Genomic DNA, 21,593 nt, shown 5'->3' on the forward strand with positions numbered 1-21,593 from the left:
TGCCAGATGGAAGGAAAATTAAGCAAAATTATATGCCCTGCCTCTTGTGGGCAGATCTAATATAAGCTAAATCTATATAGTATTTTTAAAAAGAGATAATAATGGTTGGATTAAAAATAGTAAGTTTTTTTTTCCTGTCACTGGAAAGCCTTCTCATGTTTCTGTGTCTATCTGAAGAAACAGATGATGTATTAACTCCATTAAAGTAACTCAGTTAAAACCAATGGTTACTTGAAAAAAAAAAAAAAACACGTCACTGGAGACTATGACAAGTTGACTATGGAATCCTGGAGATGCTCTGTTGCGTTAGGGAGTTTACGGAGAAATACCAGTAAAAGCCTCTTGAATCAACTTTGGTTTGCATTTTTGAATTATTAACCAGTCAGGCATATTGCTAATTCTATATGCTGCCGAGTGGAAGGAATTGTTTAGGTTGAAGACAAATTCTCATGTAGTTGCAATTTGTGAACAGATGCTGAAAATTACCTGCTGGGTGGAGAGGTGAAGGTTAGCCAGACTTCCCCTAAGAAAAGTAATTATCCCTCCTATTCTCAAATCCACATATTGAATACTCCTTAAAAACCCAGGAAGAATAATACAATGCAAATTATCCTAGACTAACTTGACTAAGACTAGAGAGACATACTTAAAAACATCATTTATGAAGATTTTAATGGATGCTGTGTTAACGGAGTTTCCTGTTCTTGGACATAGTATGTAAACTTACTTTTGGTCATCTTATGTAAACTTATTTTTGCAAGACCAAGAGAATATTCAGTAAGTAGTAACTTGCCTTCAGGTACAGGTAGCATTTGGGGCTTCATAATGGAAAAAAAAAATAGAGAGCAGGAAGGAAAGCAATTTTTAAAAATAGGTCTAGAAATTGATAAAGGGTGAAGTTGCATGAAGAACTGGAAAGCAAAGAAAAAAAATGATGGAATTGCCTCTAAGAAGTTGATAGCATATAATCAAAATTCAAAAAGTGTGGGTAAATAGGTTCTACATTCCAATTTCATCATGGGGGAATGGGGTTGCCACACCACCAATAAGCAATTCTCTGGACACCAGTTGGGTGTCTTACAATTCAACTCAATTCTGACACTATCTACCCAGAGACAGCATCAGATTCCACAGGCTAAGGGTTCAGTCCTATAAGATTGCTCCCTCCCCCAACTGAATTCAGTTGTCAATCCAAACCCCAAGTTATCAGCTGTGCTTCTGACTAACTGGCTATAGATTTGAGCTTCCAACATTCTCCTTGGATTCAATTAATTTGCTAGAGTGGCTCACAGAAGTCAGATAAACATTTTACTTACTAGATTATTGTTTATCAAAAAAAAAAGGATATGATTGAGGAAAAGTCAGATGGAAAAGAAGCCTAGGGCAAGGTATGGGGAAAGGGCTCAGAGAGTATATACTCTCTACATGTGGGCCACTATCCCTGAATCTCCACATGTTCACCAACTGAGAAGTTCTTTGAACACAGTCATTTGGGGGGTTTATGGAGGCCTTATTACATAGGTATGATTTTTTTTTTTTTTACTATTTTAAGACCTTTAATACAACAGTTCATTTTGAGATATGTTACTTATCAATGGTCTTTGAATTTTCAGGTAACTTCAGTTATGCAAATGTTTACAGTCTCCTTAAACTTTCCATTAAGCTTCATATAAAAATACTGGCAAAGGCTTATTTTTGGGATAGGAATTCTAGCAACAACCACTCATAGGTATGATTGATTTAATCACTTACCATTGGTTGTCAATTCAATCTCCAGTTCCTCTCCCCTCCCTGCAGACGAGAGGGTGAAAGTTACAACCTTCTAATCACAAGACCTGTTCCCCTGGCAATCGGAAACCCCATTCCTAGGTGGCCCAAATGTCACCTCATTAACATAACAAAAGACGCTTTAATTGCTTTCATCACTTAGGGAATTCCAAGAGTTTAAAACCTTTGCTTTTTGCTGCCAGAAACAAGAAAATTTTCAAATATATATTTCTTATTATAAATCACAATATCTCAGTAAGAGAAAAAACTGCTGATTCCAGTCTCGCTTCTTCAAGTGTCAGGACAAATTTGCTCTATTTATTATAGTTTAGAGGTATTCATATTTAATTAAGAGGGTCATGACTCAGAAAAGAAAATACTTGTACAAGAGACAGAAATTAGCCCCTCAATAAAAACCACAGGATCTGAAAATTTTTGCCTCAAAAGCCCAAATCTTCTTTCCCAGCCCTCACTACGAAATCTTGGACCATATGCAATAATTTACTTCAACTGACAGGAAGTGGTATGTAAATCTATCTAGGATTTCTAGCTTTACAAACGGTCCAAATCAATCCCAATGAGGCATAGGGATGATGCTCTAAAGGGCATCAAGGGACCCTGAGAGTATATGAATGTGCCACAATGGAGGAGATCAAGACAAGGTAGAGATTAATAAATGAAATATGAGACCAGACTGGGATTATTTGATAGTAGTATTGCTTTTACCTGAAGACATAATTAGAGCAAGCTTATTGCCTTTATTTTGTTTCAAAGTGAACACTTCTCCATTTTTTGGTAATCTTTTAATATTTTAATAACTATTGAGATATAATTCACATACCATAAAATTAATCAAAGTGTATTATTCAGTGGTTTTAGTATAGTCGTAAAGTTGTGCAACTATGACCACAATCAATCTGAGAACATTTCCTCACCCACAGAAGAAACCCCATACATTTTAGCAGTTGCCCCCATCCCCCATCACACCCCCCACATACACATCAATCCTAAGCAACCATGAATCTACATTCTGCCTGTATAGATTTGCCTAATCTGAATATTTCATATAAATTGGATCATATAATAGATGACCTTTTGTGACTGAGTTTTTCAATTAGCATATGTTTTAAAGATTTATCCATGATGTGACATATATTAGTATTTCATTTCTTTTTATTACAAAATACTATTCATTTTACACTCATACCATGTTTTGATTATCCATTCATTATTTAATGGACATATGGTTTGTTTTCACCATTTGACTATCATGAATAATGCTTCTATTAACATTCATGTATAAGCTTTTGTCTAGACATATATTTTCAATTCTCTTGGGTATATAGGAGTGAAATTGCTGGGTCATAGTGTGTATTAGGCTCCATAACCTGGGTGGCTTAAACTAATAGAAATTTATTCTCTTATGGTTGTTCTGGAAGCTAGAGTCCAAAATGAAGTTATCAGCAAGACAGCGCTTTCTCTGATACTGAGTAAAATCCTTCCTTGCCTTATCCTAGCTTTTGGTGGTGGCTGTTGATCCTTGGAATTTCTTGGTTTCCTACTATATTACTTCAGTCTTTACCTCTGTTGTCACATGGTGGTCTCCCTGTGCATCTCTGTCTTCACATGGCATTTCATCTTCTTATAAGGACACAGTTATATTGCATTACATCATGCATTAATAATCTCATCTTAACTTGATTATATATGCTAAAAACCTTTATCCAAATAATGTCATTTTAACAAATACTGGGGGTGATGATTTCTACATATCTTTAGATGGGATACCATTCTACCCACAACATATGTTAACTCAATCTAACATCCTGAAGAACTGTAAATCTGTTTTTCTAAGTGGCTGTGATGCCGAAACTTGGCCTCTGTACATCAGTGTCTAACTGAATCTCAGAGACAGAGTTTTGGTTGAAGTAGAAAAGAATAGCTTTATTGCTTTGCCAGGCAAAGGGGGACATAGCAGGCTCATGCCATCAAAATTGTGTCCCAACCCAGAGGGATTTGGTGAGGAGTTTTACAGCAATGGTTCAAGGGTGGAGTTGCTGGTAAGGATAAAGGTGTGTGCAGGACCTGCATTCTTTTAATCTGGCCTCAAGTAGTCTCCAGAGGAGCTTCTGTGGTTCTTGAGCTTGTGACTTTCTCTCTGGAATGAAGAACACTTCATCAAGTAGTTAGCATCTTCTATTTGTTTGGGGTTTTAGTTCTTGAAAGATATTGTTGTGTGTAGCCATTGAGGTGGAACCATGATCCTGTCCCAAGACTGCATTATTGTTTCCTGACTGCTCCTCCTTTGTCTTTGATTCTCCTCCTTTCATTGGTTAGCAACTTTTCAAATCTGACCTTTAGAACTCAGGGGAGGTCATGGAGGCTGAAACCTATTCCCTACAAACAAGAAATGGGAGACACAGAAAAGCTTCCATGCCCAGGAGCCCCAAAGAGTTCTTCTCAGTTTCCACTGCACAGTTTCACAATCCTACCAGCAATGTGTGAAGGTATGTACTACTTTTCTAAATATTTTCCAACACTTGTTTTTGTCTGTCTTTTTCATTTCACCATCTTAGTGAAGGTGAAGAGATATGTCATTGTGGATTTGACTTTTGTTCCCCAAGAACTAATAATTTGGAACTTATTTTTATGTGTTTGTGGTCAGTTGTATACCTTCTTAGCAGAAGTGTCTATTGAAATATTTGCCCAGTTTTTAATTGCTTTGTCTATTCTTGAGCTGTATATATATTCTACATACATGTCCCTTATAAGTTATATAATTTACAATCATTTTCTCCCATTCTTTGTGTTGTTTTATCATTTTATTGATATTGTTTTTTGAAATAGGAAAATTTTTAATTTGATAAAGTCCAGTTTATCTATTTTTTTCTTTTGTTACTTATGTTTTTGATATCATATCTAAGAAATCATTACCTAATGCAAGATCATAAAGATTTACTCCTATATTCTCTTCTTAGAGTTTTATATTTTAGTTTTCATATATAGGTATATGACTGATTTGGGTTTACTTTTTAATATAAAGTGAAATGAGTCCAACTGTGCATGTGGATATCTAGTTATCCCAACATACTTTGTTAAAAAGACTATTCTTGGGCTTCCCTGGTGGCACAGTGGTTGAGAGCCCACCTGCTGATGCAGGGGACACGGGTTTGTGACCCGGTCTGGGAAGATCCCACATGCCATGGAGTGGCTAGGACCGTGAGCCATGGCTGCTGAGCCTGCACGTCCAGAGCCTGTGCTCTACAACGGGAGAGGCCACAACAGTGAGAGGCCTGCATACCACACACACACACAAAAAGACTATTCTATCTCTATTGAATTATCTTGACACCTTTGTCAAATACCAACTGATAATAAATGTGAAGATTTATTTCTGGACTCTCGATCTATTCATTTTAACTATATGTCTATCCTCATATCAGTACAGCACTATCTTGATTACAGTAACTTACAGCAAGTTTAGAAATCTAGAAAAGTGAGTCCTGAAACATGGTTCTTATTTGTTAAGATTATTAGGATATTTTGGACACTTGATTATCCATATAAGTTTCAGAATCAACCTTTAAATTTCTGCAAAAATACAAAACAAAACCTGCTCTTATTTTGACAACAATTGCACTGAATCTGTAGATATTAGGGAGTGTTCTTAACTTAAAAATATTAAGTTTTCTAACCCATGAACAAAGGAGACTATTTCATTAGTTATGTCAACTTTAATTTCTTTTGACAATAGTAACTTATTTTCAGTCTATTAGTCTTACCCTTTTAAAAAAAAATTATTCCAAAGTATTTTATTATTTTTTATATTATTATAAATGAATTGTGTTCTTAATTCCATTTTTATAGTATTTTTTACTATTGTATAGAAATATAACTGACTTTTGTATATTTATCTTATATTATGCAAACTTTCTAAATTCATCTACTAGTTCTAATAAACTTTATTTGTGGATTCCTTAGGATTTTTTTATATTCAATATCTAATATTATCTATAAAAAGAGATTACTTGTTTCCTTCCAATCTGGAAATATTTCTTTCTTTTTTTTTCCCCTAATTGCCCTGGCCAGAGCTTCCAGGATGCTGTTGAATGCAAATTCTGACAGTAGACAGTCCTTTATTGTTCCTAATCTTAGGTGAAAAGTTTCAGTCTTTCACCAGTGAATATTGTTAAGTGTGCATTTTCCATAGATGTCCTTTATCAGGATATGGAAGTTCCCTTCTATTCCTAGTTTTATAGAAGTTTTTACCATGAATATATGTTGGATTTTTTCAAATGCTTTTTTGGTATCTAAGAAATGATCATATGGATTTGGGCCTTGATTCTATTAAAATGATATATTACAGTGTTTAAATTTCAAATGCCAAGAATAGAGACAAGATAGCAGAGAAGAAGGACATGAGCTCACCTCTACTTATGGAAACACCAAAATCACAACTAACTGCTGAAAAACCACCACCAACAAAATGCTGGAACTTACAAAAAAAGAAAAAAATACCCTACATCCAAAGACAAAGAAGAAGCCACAACGAGATGGTAGGAGGGATGCAACAATGATAAAATCAAATCCCATATATGATGGGTGGGTGACACACAAACTGGAAAATGATTATAGCACAGAAATTCTCTCACAGGAGTGAAAGTTCTGAACCATCGTGTCAGGTTCCCCAGCCTAGGGGTCTGGCAAAAGCAAAAGAAGCCCCAAGAGAATCTGGCATTGAAGGCCAGTGGGGTTTGATTGCAAGAGTTCCACAGGACTGGGGGAAATAGAAATTTCACTCCTGGAGGGCACACACTAGGTCTTGTGTGCACCAGGACTCAGGGACAAAAGTGGTGACCTCATAAGAGACTGGACCAGAATAACCTGCTAACATTTGAGATTCTCCTGCAGAGGTGTGGGGGGTGCAGCTGTGGCTCACTCCAGGGACAAGGACACTGGTGACAGTAGTCTGGGTTGTATTCATTGGCATGAGCCCTCTTGGAGGCCGCCATTTTCATACCAAGACCTAGAGCCACCCAACAGCCTGTAGGCTCCAGTGCTGGAATGCCTAAGGCCAAACAACCAACAGGGTGGTACCTCAGCCCCAGACATCAGAAGACAGGCTGCTTAAAGTCTTCCCGAATAAACAGCTGTCTGAAAAACACACCACACTGACAAGGCCCTGGCCACAAGAGGGAAAAATGCAGTTCCACTCACCAGTGGGCAGGTACCAGTCCATCCCACCAGGAAACCTGCACAAGACTCTAAGACAGCCTCATCCACCATGGGGAAGACAACAGAAGCAAGAAGAACTACAGCCATGCAGCTTGCAGAATGGAAACTGCAATCACAAAAAGCAAGACAAAATGAGACAACAGATGAATAATTCCCAGATGAAGGAACAAGACAAAACCCTGGAAGAACAACTAAGTGAAGTGGAGATAGCAATCTACCCAAAAAATAATTCAGAGCAATGATACTAAAGGTGATCCAAGATTTTGGAAAAAGAATGGAGACACAAATCAAGAAGTTAAAAGAAATGTTTAACAAAGACTTAGTAGAACTAAAGAACAAACAGAGATGAACAATACAATAGCTAAAATGAAAAAAATAAACTAAAAGGAATAAGTAGCAGAATAACTGAGGCAGAAGAATGAATAAGTGACCTGGAAGACAGAATGGTGGAAATCACAGCTACAGAACAGAATAAAAAAAAAAAAAGGAAAGAAATGAGGACAGTATAAGAGACCTGTGGGACAACATCAAATGCACCAAAATTTGCATTATAGGGGTCCCAGATGGAGAAGAGAGAGAGAAAGGACCTGAGAAAATATTTGAAGAGATAATAGCTGAAAACCTCCCTAATATGGGAAAGGAAATGGTCACCCAAATCCAGGAAAGGCAGAGAGTCCCAGGCAGGATAAACCCAAGGAGGAACACACCAAGACACATAGTAATTCAACTGACAAAAATTAAAGACAAAGAAAAAATATTAAAAGTAACAAGGGAACAGCAAAAAATAATGTACAAAGGAACTTCCATAAGGTTATCAGCTGATTTATCAGCAACAATTCTGTGGGGCAGAATGGAGTAGCATGAATTTAAAGTGATAAAAGGGAAAATCTACAACCAAGCATACTGTAACCAGCAAGGCTCTCATTCAGATGAAACAGAGAAAACACAATCTTTACAGACAAGCAAAAGCTAAGAGAATTCAGCACCACCAGGCCAGTTTTGCAACAAATGCTAAATGAACTTCTATAGGCAGAAAAGAAAAGGCCACAAGTAGAAAGAATAAAATTATGAATGGAAAAGCTCTCTGGTAAAGGCAAACATACAGTAGGGGTAGGAAACCATCTGCACACAAATATGTTATCAAAACTATCAAATGTGAGAAGAGTAGAGTACAAATGTAGGATATTGGAAATGCATTTGAAATTAAAAGACCAGCAACTTAAAACAATCTTTTTTTATATATAGATTGCTATTTCAAAACCTCATGGGAACAACAAACTGAAAATCTACAATAAATACACACAGAAAAAAGAAAAAAGAATCCAAACACAAGACTAAAGTTAGTTGTCAAATTAAAAGAGAAAAGAAAAAAACGATGAAGAGAAGAAGAAACAACTACAAAAACAGATCCAAAACAATTAACAAAATAGCAATAAGAACATACATATTAATAATTACCTTAAAAATAAACAGGTTAAATGCTCCAACAAAAAGACATAGACTGGCTGAATGGATACAAAACCAACACCAGTATATATGCTATCTAAAAGAGACCCACTTCAGATCTAGGGATACATACAGACTGAAAATGAAAGGATGGAAAGATTATTTCATGCAAATGGAAATCAAAAGAAAGCTGGAGTAGCAATACTCATATCAGACAAAATAGACTTTAAGATAAAGACTGTTACAAGAGACAAAGAAGGAAACTACATAATTGTCAATCCAAGGAGAATGACACTACACAATAATCAACGGATCAATACATGAAGAAGATATAACAATTGTAAATATATAGGTATGCCACATAGGAGCAACTCAATATATAAGGCAAATAACAGCCATAAAAGGAGAAATTGACAGTAACTTAATAAGAGTTGGGGACTGTAACATCCCACTTTTATCAATAGACCGATCATCCAGACAGAAAACCAATAAAGAAATATAGGCATTAAATGAAAAATTAGACCAGATAGACTATAGATTTAATTTGTATTTATAGGGTATTCCATCTCAATGCAGCAGAATACAATTTTTTTTTTTTCTCAATTGCACATGGAACTTCTTCCAGTATAGATCATATATTGGGCCACAAATCAAGCCTCAGTAAATTTAAGAAAATTGAAACCATATCAAGCATCTTTTCCAACCACTACACTATGAGATTAGAAATAAATTACAGGAAAAATACTGTAAAAACACAAACATGTGGAGGCTAAACAATATATTACTAAACAATCAATGGATCACCAAAGAAATCAAAGATGAAATCAAAATTACTGAGACAAATGACAATGAAAACACTACAAACCTAAACCTATGGGACACAGCAAAAGCAGTTCTAAGAGGGAAGTTTATAGCAATATAATCCTACCTCAGGAAACAAGAAAAAATCTCAAATAAACAATCTAACATTACAACTAAAGTAAATAGAGAAAGAAGAAAAAACAAAACCCATAGTTAGTAGAAGGAAAAGAATCATAATGATCAGAGCAGAAATAAATGAGAGATGAAGAAAACAATAAAAAAGATGAATGAGGGCTTCCCTGGTGGCGCAGTGGTTGAGAGTCTGCCTGCCGATGCAGGGGACACGGGTTCGTTCCCCGATCCCGGAAGATCCCACATGCCGCGGAGCGGCTGGGCCCGCGAGCCATGGCCGCGGGGCCTGTGTGTCCGGAGCCTGTGCTCCGCAACGGGAGAGGCCACAGCAGTGAGAGGCCCGCGTACAGCAAAAAAAAAAAAAAAAAAAAAAAAAAAAAGATGAATGAAACTAAAAGCTGGTCCTTCGAAAAGATAAATAAAATTGATAAACCTTTAGCCAGACTCATCAAGAAAAAAGGGAGAAGGCTCAAATCAACAAAATTAGAAATGAAAAAGGAGAAGTTATAACTGACAACACAAGAATACAAAGATCATGAGAGACTACTGCATGCAACTATACACCAATGGAATGGACAACTGAGAAGAAATGGATGAATTCTTAGAAAAGTACAAACTTAAATGTCAGAACCAGGAAGAAATAGAATATATGAGCAGACCAATCACAAGTACAGAAATTGAAACTGTGATTTATAAACTTCCAACAAACAAAGATCCAGGACCAAATGGCTTCACAGGCAAATTCAATCAAATATTTAGAGAAAACACCTATACTTCTGAAACTCTTCCAAAAATTTGCAGAAAAAGGAACATTCCCAAGCTCATTCTATGAGGCCACCATCACCCTGATACCAACAGCAAAGATACCATAAAAAAAAATGAAATTACAGGCCAATATCACTGATGAACACAGCCACAAAAATCCACAACAAAATACTAGCAAACCAAATCCAATAACACATTAAAAGGATCATACACCACAAAGACAAAAACAAAAACAACAAACAAACAAAAAGGATCATACACCATGATCAAGTGGGATTTATACCAGTGATGCAAAGATTCTTCAGTATATGCAAATCAATAAATGTGATACACCACATTAACAAACTGAAGAATAAAAATGATATATTTTTTTCAATAGATGCAGGAAAATCTTTTGACAAAATTCAACACCCATTTATAATAAATACTCTCCAGAAAGTGGGCACAGAGGGAAACTTCCTGAACATAAAAAAGGCCATATATGACAAACCCATAGCAAACATCATTCTTAATGATGAAAAACTGAAAGCATTTCCTCTAAGATCAGGAAAAAGAAAAGTGTGTCCATCCTCAGCATTATTATTCAACATAATTTTGCAAGTTCTAGCCACAGCAATCAGAGAAGAAAAAGAAAGAAAAATAAGAATCCAAATTAGACAAAAATAAATAAAACTTTCACTGTTTGCAGATGACATGATACTATACATACAAATCCTAAAGATGCTACCAGAAAACTACTAGAGCTAATCAATGAATTTGGTAAAGTTGCAGGATACAAAATTAATGCACAGAAATCTCTTGCATTCCTATCCACTAACAATGAAAGATCAAAAAGAGAAGTTAAGGAAACAATACCATTTACCATTGCATCAAAAAGAATAAAATACCTAGGAATAAACCTATCTAAGCAAGCAAAAGACCTGTACACAGAAAACTATAAGATACTGATGAAAGAAACCAAAGATGACACAAACAGATGGAGAGATATAACATGTTCTGGGATTGGAAGAAGCAATGTTTTCAAAATGACTATATTACTGAAAGTAATCTACAGATTTAATGTAATCCCTATCAAATTACCCATAGAATTTTTCACAGAATTAGATCAAAACATTTTACAATTTGTATGGAACATGGAAGACCCTGAATACCCAAAAATAACTTGAAAAAGGAAAATGGAGCAGGAGGAACAAGGCTCTCTGACTTCAGACTATACTATACAGATACAGTCCTCAAAACAGTATGGTACTGGCACAAAAACAGACTTTAGATCAGTGGAGCAGGATAGAAAATCCATAAATAAACCCATGAGTCTATGACAAAGGAGGCAAGAATATACAAAGGACAAAAGACAGTCTCTTCAACAAGTAGTGTGGGGAAAACTGGACAGCTACATGTAAAAGAATGAAATTAGAACATTCTCTAACACCATACACAAAAATAAACTCAAAATGAATTAATGGCTTAAATGTGTGACTGGATACTATAAAACTCTTTGAGGAAAACTCAGGCAGAACACTCTCTGACATAAATCACATTGGTATCATTTTTGGTCTGTATCCTAGAGTAATGAAAATAAAAACAAAAAATAAACATGTGGGCCCTAATTAAACTTAAAACTTTCTGCTCAGCTAAAGAAACCAAAAACAAAATGAAAAGGCAACCCACAGAATGGGAGAAAATGTTTGCAAACAATGCAACTTACAAGGCATTAATCTCCAAAATATGCAAACAGCTCATGCAGCTCAATATCAGGAAAACATACAACCCAATCAAAAAATGGGCAGACTATCTAAATAGACATTTCTCCAAAGAATACATACAGATTGTCAAGAGGCACATGAAAATATGTTCAACATCGTTAATTACCAGAGCAATGCAAATCAAAACTACAATGAGATATCACCTCACACTGGTCAGAATGGCCATCATCAACAAGCCTATAAACAATCAATGCTGAAGAGGGTGTGGAGAAAAGGGAACCCTCCTACACTGTTGGTGGGAATGTAAATTGGTACAGCCACTATGGAGAACAGTATGGAGATTCCTTAACAAAACTAAAAATAGAGCTACCATATGATCCAGCAATTCCACTCCTGGGCATATATCCGGAGAAAACTATGTTTCAAAGTGGTACATGCATGCCAATATTCATAGCAGCACTATTTACAACAGCCAAGTCATGGAAGCAAGCTAAATTTCCATTGATGGATGAATGGATAAAGAAGATGTAGTACATATATACAATGGAATATTACTCAGCCATAAAAAAGAATGAAGCAATGCCATTTGCAGCAACATGGATGTACCTAGAGATTGTCATACTGAGTGAAGTAAGTCAGACAGGGAAAGACAAATATCATATGATATCACTTATATGCAGCATTGAAAAAAATTGTACAAAGGAACTTATTTTCAGACTCACAGACTTAGAAAGAGAACTTATGGTTACCAGGGGGGAAGGTTTGGGGGGAGGTATATATTGGGAGTTTGGGACTGACATGTACACAGTTCTGTATTTAAAATTTATAACCAACAAGGACCTACTGTATATCAGAGGGAACTCTACTCAATACTCTGTAATAACCTAAATCGGAAAGGAATTTGGAAAATAATAGATACATGTATATGTATAAGTTAAAACACTGCTGTACAACTGAAACTAACACAACATTGTTAATCAACTATACTCTAATATAAAATTAAAAAAAATTAGATGCCAAATTAAACATGTATTCCAGAGATAAATCTCACTTGGTCATGGTGTATGTTTTTTGAGATATCATTGGCACACCAAAAACTTCATGACTTTCAATTATACACTTAATTTGGTTTTAGCAGTTTTGTTATGTTGTATAACCATCACCATTATTTATTTTCAGAACATTTCCTTCAGCCCCAAAATAAAACTTATACCCATTAGCAGTTAGTACCAGTTCTCCTCCACCCCATTCCCTGACAATCACTAATCTACTTTCTGTTTCTATCTATTTGGCTATTTGTGACATTCAATTTAAATGAAATTGTATAATATATGCCATTTATGTGTGGTTTCTTACATTCAGCATATTATTTTGCGATTCATCAGTGTTGTAGCATGTAGCAGTACTTCTTTCTTTTTTATGGCTAATTAATAAAACATTGTTTAGATAGACTACATTTTTTATATTCATAAACTAATGAATATTCTGATCCATTCTACTTTTTGTCTATTATGAATAATGCTGCTATTAACAGTTTTGTACAAGTTTTTGTTGAACATATGTTTTCAACTATCTTGGGTGTATATGTAGGAGTGGAATTGCTGGGTGATATGGTAATTAATTAACTCTTTGAAGTACTGCCAATCTATTTTCCACAGTGACTGTACCATTTTACATTCTCATCAGCAATGCATGAACATTCAAATTTCTCCACATCTTCATGAGTACTTGTACATGCCCTTTTAAAAATTGTTATAGCAATAATAATGGTTGTGAAGTAATATCTCATTGATTTTGATTTGCATGTCCCTAAAGACTAATGATGTCAAGTATCTTCTTATTTGCTTATTAACCATTTATGTTTGCTTTGCTCAGTTAACTGGGTCACTTGTCATTTATTAGTTGAGTTGTAAGAATAATTTATACAGTATTGGTACCAGACCCTTATCAGATATATGATTCACAAACATTTTCTACTATTCTGTGGACTTTATTTTCACTTTCATTCTAGTGTCATTTAATGCAAAAAATTTTCAATTTTGATGAGATCCAATTTATCTTTTAATTGTTGTTGCTTATGATATTGTTGTCATGTCTAAGAAAACTTTGCCTAATAAAAGGTCACACATTTTTTCACCTATGTTTCCTTCTAAGAGTTTTATAGTTTTAGCTTACATTTACATCTTTGATACATTTTGAGTAAATTTTTATATATTGTATGGTTAGGGATAAAATTTCATTCTTTTGCATTAGATATCCTATTGTTCCAGCCACCATGTGTTGAAAAGGCTCCTTCCATTGGATATAATATGCACCCTTGTCAAAAAGGAATTCAACATAAATGTATGGGTATATTTCTGGTGTATCAATTACATTCCCGGTGTATATGTGTATCCTTATACCAGTACCACATTATCTAGATTACTGAAGTTTTGTAGCAAGTTTGGAAACTAGGAGGTTTTGAAACAGGAGGGAAGGTAGCAGGGCACAACCTTTAAAAAAATGACATACCATAGGACATGACAAAAACTGGTTAGAATCAACTAGGTTCAACTTCCACTGGACGTTGAGACTCATTATACACTCATTTTAATACATTAGCATGTCAAATGACATACCCACCGGCACCATGATAGTTCTTTTTTTTTTTTTAGCCCTTAATAGTGGTTTACTGGTTTTTTTATTTTTATTCTTTTTTTTATTTATTTATATTTATTTAACAAATTTAATCAGTTATACATATACATATGTTCCCATATCCCCTCCCTTTTGCGTCTCCCTCCCGCATCCCTATCCCACCCCTCCAGGCGGTCACAAAGCACCGAGCTCATCTCCCTGTGCTATGTGGCTGCTTCCCACTAGCTATCTACCTTACGTTTGGTAGTGTATATATGTCCATGCCTCTCTTTCGCTTTGTCACAACTTACCCTTCCCCCTCCCCATATCCTCAAGTCCATTCTCTAGTAGATCTGTGTCTTTATTCCTGTCTTACCCCTATGTTCTTCATGACTTTTTTTTCTTAAATTCCATATATATGTGTCAGCATACAGTATTTGTCTTTCTCTTTCTGACTTACTTCACTCTGTATGACAGACTCTAGGTCCATCCACCTCATTACAAATAGCTCAATTTTGTTTCATTTTATGGCTGAGTAATATTCCATTGTATATATGTACCACATCTTCTTTATCCATTCATCCGATGATGGACACTTAGGTTGTTTCCATCTCTGGGCTACTGTAAATCGGGCTGCTATGAACATTTTGGTACATGACTCTTTCTGAATTATGGTTTTCTCAGGGTATATGCCAAGTAGTGGGATTGCTGGTTCATATGGTAGTTTTATTTGTAGTTTTTTTAAGGAACCTCCATACTGTTCTCCATAGTGGCTGTACCAACTCACATTCCCACCAGCAGTGCAAGAGTGTTCCCTTTTTTCCACGCCCTCTCCAGCATTTATTGTTTGTAGATTTTTTGATGATGGCCATTCTGACTGGTGTGAGGTGATATCTCATTGTAGTTTTGATTTGCATTTCTCTAATGAGTAAAGATGTTGAGCATCCTTTCATGTGTTTGTTGGCAGTCGGTATATCTTCTGTGGAGAAATGTCTATTTAGGTCTTCTGCCCATTTTTAGATTAGGTTTCTTTTTGATATTGAGCTGCATGAGCTGCTTGTAAATTTTGGAGATTAATCCTTTGTCAGTTGCTTCATTTGCAAATATTTTCTCCCATTCTGAGGGTTGTCTTTTGGTCTTGTTTATGGTTTCCTTTGCTGTGCAAAAGCTTTGAAGTTTCATTAGGTCCCATGTGTTTATTTTTGTCTTTATTTCCATTACTCTAGGAGGTGGGTCAAAAAGGATCTTGCTGTGATTTATGTCATAGAGTGTTCTGCTTATGTTTTCCTCTAAGAGTTTGATAGTGTCTGGTCTTACATTTAGGTCTTTAATCCATTTTGAACTTATTGTTGTGTATGGTGTTAGGGAGTGACCTAATCTCATACTTTTTTTTTTTTTTTTTTTTTTTTTTTTTTTTTTTTTTTTAAAGGCTCTATTTTTTTTATTTTTTATTTTTATTTTTGCAGTACACGGGCCTCTCACTGTTGTGGCCTCTCCCGTTGCGGAGCACAGGCTCCGGACGCGCAGGCTCAGCGGCCATGGCTCACGGGCCTAGCCGCTCCGTAGCATGTGGGATCCTCCCAGACCGGGGCATGAACCCACGTCCCCTGCATCGGCAGGCGGACTCTCAACCACTGCGCCACCAGGGAAGCCCTAATCTCATACTTTTACATATCCCTGTCCAGTTTTCCCAGCACCACTTATTGAAGAGACTGTCATTTCTCCATTTACATTCCTGCCTCCTTTATCAAAGATAAGGTGACCATATGTGAGTGGATTAATCTCTGGGCTTTCTATCCTATTCCACTGATCTATCTTTCTGTTTTTGTGTACTGTAGCTTTGTAGTATAGTCTGAAGTCAGGGAGCCTGATTCCTCCAGCTCCATTTTTCGTTCTCAAGATTGCTTTGGTTATTCGGGGTCTTTTGTGTTTCCATACAAATTGTGAAATTTTTTGTTCTAGTTCTGTGAAAAATGCTAGTGGTAGTTTGATAGGGATTGCATTGAATCTGTAGATTGCTTTGGGTAGTAGAGTCATTTTCACAATATTGATTCTTCCAATCCAAGAACATGGTACATCTCTCCATCTATTTGTATCATCTTTAATTTCTTTCATCAGTGTCTTATAATTTTCTGCATACAGGTCTTTTGTCTCCTTAGGTAGGTTTATTCCTAGATATTTTATTCTTCTTGTGGCAGTGGTAAATGGGAGTGTTTCCTTGATTTCACTTTCAGATTTTTCATCATTAGTATATAGGAATGCAAGACATTTCTGTGCATTAATTTTGTATCCTTCTACTTTACCAAATTCATTGATTAGCTCTAGTAGTTTTCTGGTAGCATCTTTAGGATTCTCTATGTATAGTGTCATATCATCTGCAAACAGTGACAGCTTTACTTCTTCTTTTCTGATTTGGATTCTTTTTATTTCCTTTTCTTCTCTGATTGCTGTGGCTAAAACTTCCAAAACTATGTTGAATAAGATTGGTGAGAGTGGGCAAGCTTGTCTTGTTCCTAATCTTAGTGGAAATGGTTTCAGTTTTTCACCATTGAGGACGATGTTGGCTGTGGGTTTGTCATATATGGCCTTTATTATGTTGAGGAAAGTTCCCTCTATGCCTACTTTCTGCAGGGTTTTTATCATAAATGGCTGTTGAATTTTGTTGAAAGCGTTCTCTTCATCTATTGAGATGATCATATGGTTTTTCTCCTTCAATTGGTTAATATGGTGTATCACATTGACTGATTTGCGTATATGGAAGAATCCTTGCATTCCTGGAATAAACCCCACTTGATCATGGTGTATGATCCTTTTAATGTGCTGTTGGATTCTGTTTGCTAGTACTTTGTTGAGGATTTTTGCATCTATGTTCATCAGTGATATTGGCCTGTAGTTTTCTTTTTTTGTGACATCCTTGTCTGGTTTTGGTAACAAGGTGATGGTGGCCTTGTAGAATGAGTTTGGGAGTGTTCCTCCCTCTGCTATATTTTGGAAGAGTTTGAGCAGGATAGGTGTTAGCTCTTCTCTAAATGATTGAGAGAATTCGCCTGTGAAGCCAACTGGTCCTGGGCTTTTGTTTGTTGGAAGATGTTTTATCACAGTTTCAATTTCAGTGCTTCTGATTGGTCTGTTGATATTTTCTATTTCTTCCTGATCCAGTCTTGGAAGGTTGTGCATTTCTAAGAATTTGTCCATTTCTTCCAGGTTGTCCATTTTATTGGCATAGAATTGCTTGTAATTATCTCTCATGATCTTTTGTATTTCTGCAGTGTCAGTTGTTACTTCTCCTTTTTCATTTCTAATTCTATTGATTTGAGTCTCCTCCCTTTTTTTCTTGATGAGTCTGGCTAATGGTTTATCAATTTTGTTTATCTTCTCAAAGAACCAGCTTTTAGTTTTATTGATCTTTGCTATCGTTTCCTTCATTTCTTTTTCATTCATTTCCAATCTGATTTTTATTATTTCTTTCCTTCTGCTAATTTGGGATGTTTTTGTTCTTCTTTCTCTAATTGCTTTAGGTGCAATATTTGGTTGTTTATTCGAGATGTTTCCTTTTTCTTAAGGTGGGATTGTATTGCTATAAACTTCCCCCTTAGAACTGCTTTTGTTGCGTCCCATAGGTTTTGGGTCGTTGTGTCTCCATTGTCATTTGTTTCTAGGTATTTTTTAATTTCCTCTTTGATTTCTTCAGTGATCACTTCGTTATTGAATAGTGTATTGTTTAGCCTCCATGTGTTTGTATTTTTTACAGATCATTTCCTGTAATTGATATCTAGTCTCATAGCATTGTGGTCAGAAAAGATACTTGATACAATTTCAATTTTCTTAAATTTACCAAGGCTTGATTTGTGACCCAAGATATGATCTATCCTGTAGAATGTTCCATGAGCACTTGAGAAAAATGTGTATTCTGTTGTTTTTGATGGAATGTCTTATAAATATCAATTAAGTCCATCTTGTTTAATGTATCATTTAAAGCTTGTGTTTCCTTATTTATTTTCATTTTGGATGATCTGTCCATTGGTGAAAGTGGGGTGTTAAACTCCCCTGCTATGATTGTGTTATTGTCGATTTCCCCTTTTATGGCTGTTAGTATTTGCCTTATGTATTGAGGTGCTCCTATGTTGGGTGCATAAATATTTACAATTGTTATATCTTCTTCTTGGATTGATCCTTTTATCATTATGTAGTGTCCTTCTTTGTCTCTTCTAATAGTCTATTTTAAAGTCTATTTTGTCTGATATGAGAATTACTACTCCAGCTTTATTTTGTTTTCCATTTGCATGGAATATCTTTTTCCATCCCCTTACTTTCAGTCTGTATGTGTCTCTAGGTCTGAAGTGGGTCTCTTGTAGACAGCATATATATCGGTCTTGTTTTTGTATCCATTCAGCCAATCTGTGTCTTTTGGTGGGAGCATTTAGTCCATTTACATTTAAGGTAATTATTGATGTGTATGTTCCTATTCCCATTTTCGTAATTGTTTTGGGTTCATTATTGTAGGTCTTTTCCTTCTCCTGTGTTTCTTGCCTAGAGAAGTTCCTTTAGCATTTGTTGTAAAGCTGCTTTGGTGGTGTTGAACTCTCTCAGCTTTTGCTTGTCTTTTTAATTTCTCCATCAAATCTGAATGAGATCCTTGTTGGGTAGAGTAGTCTTGGTTGCAAGTTTTTCTCCTTCATCACTTTAATTATGTCCTGCCACCCCCTTCTGGCTTGTAGAGTTTCTGCTGAGAGATCAGCTGTTATCCTGATGGGGATTCCCTTGTGTGTTATCTGTTCTTTTTCCCTTGCTGCTTTTAATATGATTTCTTTGTGTTTAATTTTTGACAGTTTGTTTAATATGTGTCTTGGTGCATTTCTCCTTGGATTTATTCTGTATGGGACTCTCTGTGCCTCCTGGACTTGATTAACTATTTCCTTTCCCATATTAGGGAAGTTTTCAACTATAATCTCTTCAAATATTTTCTCAGTCCCTTTCTTTATCTCTTCTTCTTCCAGAACCCCTATAATTCGAATGTTAGTGCATTTAATGTTGTCCCAGCGGTCTCTGAGATTGTCCTCTGTTCTTTTCATTCTTTTTTCTTTATTTTGCTCTGCAGCAGTTATTTCCACTATTTTATCTTCTGCCTCACTTATCCGTTCTTCTGCCTCAGTTATTTTGCTATTGATCCCATCTAGAGTATTTTTCATTTCATTTATTGTGTTTTTAATCGATGCTTGATTCGTCTTTAGTTCTTTTAGGTCCTTGTTAGCTGTTTCTTGCACTTTGTCTATTCTATTTCCAAGATTTTGTATCTTGGAAATAGGATCTTGGATCATCTTTACTATCATTATTCTGAATTCTTTTTCAGGTAGACTGCGTATTACCTCTTCATTTGTTAGATCTGGTGGGTTTTTATCTTGCTCCTTCTCCTGCTGTGTGTTTTTCTGTCTTCTCATTTTGCTTATGTTACTGTTTTTGGGGTCTCCTTTTTGCAGGCTGCAGATTCGTAGTTCCCGTTGTTTTTGGTGTCTGTCCCTAGTGGCTAAGGTTGGTTTAGTCGGTTGTGTAGGCTTCCTGGTGGAGGTGACTAGTGCCTGTGTTCTGGTGGATGAGGCTGGATCTTGTCTTTCTGGTGGGCAGGTCCACGTCTGGTGGTGTGTTTTGGGGTGTGTTTGGACTTTTTATTATTTTGGCAGCCTCTCTGATAATGGGTGGCATTGTGTTCCTGTCTTCCTAGTTGTTTGGCATAGGGTGTCCAGCACTGTAGCTTGCTTGTCGTTGAGTGAAGCTGGGTGCTGGTGTTGAGATGGAGATCTCTGGAAGATTTTCGCCACTTGATATTTTTTTTTTTTTTTTTTGCCGTACGCGGGCCTCTCACTCTTGTGGCCTCTCCCGTTGCGGAGCACAGGCTCTGGATGCACAGGCTCAGTGGCCATGGCTCACGGGCCCAGCTGCTCCGCGGCATATGGGATCCTCCCAGACCTGGCACGAACCCGTATCCCCTGCATCGGCAGGCGGACTCTCAACCACTGCGCCACCAGGGAGGCCCACCACTTGATATTATGTGGAGCTGGGAGGTCTCTTGTGGACCAGTGTCCTGAAGTTGGCTCTCTCACCTCAGAGGCACAGCACTGACTCCTGGCTCCTCAATTTGGGATGATGTGTTGTCTATTCATGTATTCCACAGATGCAGGGTACATCAAGTTGATTGTGGAGCTTTAATCTGCTGCTTCTGAGGCTGCTGGGAGAGATTTCCCTTTCTCTTCTTTGTTCCCACAGCTCCCGGGTCTCAGCTTTGGATTTGGCCCCAGCTCTGCATGTAGGTCGCCGGTGGGCGTCTGTTCTTCACACAGACAGGATAGGGTTAAACGATCAGCTGCTTTGGGGACTCTGGCTCACTCAGGCCCGGGGGGAGGGAGGGGCACGGAGTTCGGGGCGAGCCTGCATTGGCAGAGACCGGTGTGATGTTGCACCAGCCCGAGGTGTGCCGTGCGTTCTCCCAGGGAAGCTGTCTCTGGATCCCGGGACGCCAGCAGTGATGGGCTGTACAGGCTCCCGGAAGGGCGGTGTTGACAGTGACCTGTGCTCGCACACAGGCCTCTTGGCAGTGGCAGCAGCAGCCCCAGCACCCCACCCCTGGCTCTGGGCTCCGTGCTTTCAGCTGCAGCTCACGCCCGTCTGTGGGGCTCCTTTAAGCAGCGCTCTTAATCCCCTCTCCTTGCGCACCAGGAAACCAAGAGGGAAGAAATAGTCTCTTGCCTCTTCAGCAGCTCCAGAGTTTTCCCGGACTCCCTCCTGGCTAGCTGTGGTGCATTAGCCCCCTTCAGGCTGAGTTCTCACCACCAGCCCCAGTCCTCTCCCTGCGCTCTGACCGAAGCCCAAGCCTCAGCTCCCAGCACCGCCCGCCCCGGCGGGTGAGCAGACAAGCCTCTCGGGCTGGTGAATGCCAGTCGGCACCAATCCTCTGTGCAGGAATCTCTCCTCTTTGCCCTTCCCAGGTACGTGGGGAGTTTCTTGCCTTTTGGGACGTCTGAGGTCTTCTGCCAGCATTCAGTAGGTGTTCTGTAGGAGTTGTTCCACGTGTAGCTATATTTCTGGTGTATCTGTGGGGAGGAAGGTGATCTCCACATCTTACTCTTCCGCCAT

Source organism: Mesoplodon densirostris, chromosome X (assembly GCF_025265405.1).
Source record: "Mesoplodon densirostris isolate mMesDen1 chromosome X, mMesDen1 primary haplotype, whole genome shotgun sequence".
Classification (NCBI taxonomy): Eukaryota; Metazoa; Chordata; class Mammalia; order Artiodactyla; family Ziphiidae; genus Mesoplodon; species Mesoplodon densirostris.